Here is a 2,773-nt window from a genome sequence, read left to right as displayed (position 1 = left end):
CCATGGGAATGGTTTTGGTGTTGAATGATGCTCAAACCAGCCTGGTTCACCCAACTCCAAACACACATCCTGCTTTTTGAAGTTGAATGGGACAGAGAAGCTGGTAACTGGCCTGTACATTTGTGAGGAGCAGCCAAGCACTTCCTACTAGAGAAGTCCAGTCCCCTTTCATCCAGGCAGGTTCTTCTAACACAGCCCTTCTTGGGGTAGATGTGTGGAGATTCCTGTCTTGGGTGGGGACGCCCTCCAAGGACACTCCTCAAGGTTGAGCAAAAGAAATCTCCCCACGACCGTTGGTCTGGGTGAGTTCCATCAGATCTCTACGTAATAATTATTTCTTTTGGCCAGCTTTAATAGAATTGTTTCAATAATTGCTTCAATATAATGCACAATCCTATCTTATACTGTACTACTAGTAGTTTTACCCTTTGAATTGTGTAGTAAGTAATTCTGATTTAGATCTTTTGTCTGATCATTTGTAAGAATAAATGACTCATTTTATATAAATATTCCCATTTTGCCAATCATTAAAACCAGTGGGAAAAAAGTGGTTTAATCACACTTCCATAATTCCATAAATTTGATTTGTTGACAAAATCTGAGGCAAAGATTGGATCCCTTCTTCCTTTAGGCTCCGCAGTGTGACAATGGCTCCTTGATTCCAAAAGGTTGCACTGTTTCTCAGTGTTCTTGGGCTCCATAAGGTCCTGCAGTGTCACAATGGTCCACTGATTCCATCATTTTCCCCAGTGTCACAATGGACCCTTGATTCCATGAGGTTCCACAGTGTCACAGTGGTTCCCTTTGGTTCCAAAAGGTTCTGTGATGTCACATTGGACCCTTGATTCCCTGATGACAAACCCCTCCATCTGTCCCTGCAGATGTTGTGTCCAATTCTCATCCCCCACTTAGGGACAAAGTCAGGCTACATTGGGTGTTTAGCTTTGCATTTGCTTCACTCTTTTGTGCTTCCAACACACACACTCCCCAGTCTGGGCAGGGTCTGGCCCCCCAAAGAACACAAGACCTGACTATTTGTGGCTCCCGCTGCAGTGACTGCAACTTGGGCCACAATCTGTGCCAGGAGCAGAGAGGTCCCTCCCCACAGAAACTTCTTGGCAATGGAATTATTAGAGAAAAGGGGACAGGCTGTGGGGATCACTTGCAGGGCACAACCAGGGACATGTCTTGACCAACCTCCTGTTTAACATGACCAGCTTTTTCAGTCTCTTTTCTCTGTTTTCTCATGCTTGTTCCTCCAGTGACCACTGGGATCCTCCCCTTGCTTTGGTTCTTTCCTAGACATCCCAGGACAAGTCTTGCCCAGTCCCCAAAGACCCTTTCTGGCTGCCCATCATGAGTCTCAGAGCCCGAGGCCGAATCCCCCATCCTCAGCTGCAAGGTCACCCTGAGAGGTTCTGCCATTGACCCACTTGGTTAAAGTTTCATACAGATCCCTTGGAACTTCCTTTCAATTAATTTTTTACCTTTTGGGCTTAGAAGGGTTTCTCCAAAACCATGGCAATTCATGTCCTCAGAAATGGGAATTCTTTGGAAGGAAGAGTTTGGGACCTTAGACTCAAAAGAATCACAGAATGAATTGGCTTGGAAGGGAGCTAAAAGGTCATCTGGTCCAAGTCCCTACACATGGACAGTATCATCTTTTACTAATTCAGGTTACTCACAGTCCCTGACCTTGGAGAAATGCAGGGATGGGACATCCAGTTCTCTGGAAACCTCTTCCAGTTCTTGCCTCCCTGATTGTCAAATCTTTCCTACTATGATCCAGTATAAAACTCTTTCAGTTCAAAGCCACTGCCCCACGTTCTGCCACTACAGGCCTTGGTAAAAAGTGTCCCTGTGATTTACTTAGATTCTGAGCACAACATTTTCATCTGCAAAAACATTAGTGAGTGCCCAGAGATCTCCCAAGATGGGCTTTAAAGGTCTCAAGCCCATGACCACTAGAGAGGGACTAAGGAGCTGTGGCCTCACTGGTGTGGAGAGTGAGGACAGTACAGGACAGCCCTCAGAGGGCTTGAAGGGAGGATTTAGAGCTGGTGGATCCTTTTGTCAGAGCAGAAAAGAGTCTGAGAAAGAAAGAATTAATGCCAAGTGCAGCTGGGGAGGTCCCGAGTGGACATGAGGAAAAAGGAATTTCACTCCATGGAAAACGCTGTGCTACAACACGTCACCCAGGAGGAGTCTGGATGAGCCCAAGGCTTTGTGTGTGCAGGAAGAGCCAGGGAGGACGCAGAGATGTCAGTGCAGGAAGGTGCCAGCCAGGTGGGGCAGCTGGGGGGATGACGACAGCCTGCAGGGAAAGGGGCAGGGCATGGACACCGTAGGACAGCCTGGGCTGGAGAGGAGACAGGGATGGGGAGAAGCTGAAAGGCCCTGACAGAGCCACCTTCTGCAGGCCTTTGGCCATGGCTGCTGTCTGTGCCCCTGATGCCAGGAGGAGACGAGTGCCCCTTGCAGCCCTGGGGCCTCACGGGCTCCTTGTCCCTGCTCAGCAGCCTGGCAGGTGCCACCCCATGGTCCTGCCCTTGGCATTGCACATCCCACATCCCACATCCCAGTGCCCCAGGAAGAGCCCTGAGGAATGAGGCAGGGACAGGATCTGCCTTCCCAGGGGCTGGGGGTCAGGGCTTGGCCCATTGGATTAAGTAAACAAGTCAAGGTTTATTCAGCATCAGAGCCACCTTTCCCTTGCTTGTCCATCCTTGTCATCACTGTCTGCAGTTTTCTGCTCTAACTGGAACCTGGGGAC

This window comes from Corapipo altera, unplaced genomic scaffold (genome assembly GCF_003945725.1).
Source record: "Corapipo altera isolate COAL_440 unplaced genomic scaffold, ASM394572v1 60703, whole genome shotgun sequence".
Classification (NCBI taxonomy): domain Eukaryota; kingdom Metazoa; phylum Chordata; class Aves; order Passeriformes; family Pipridae; genus Corapipo; species Corapipo altera.
This window is presented reverse-complemented; position numbering follows the sequence as displayed.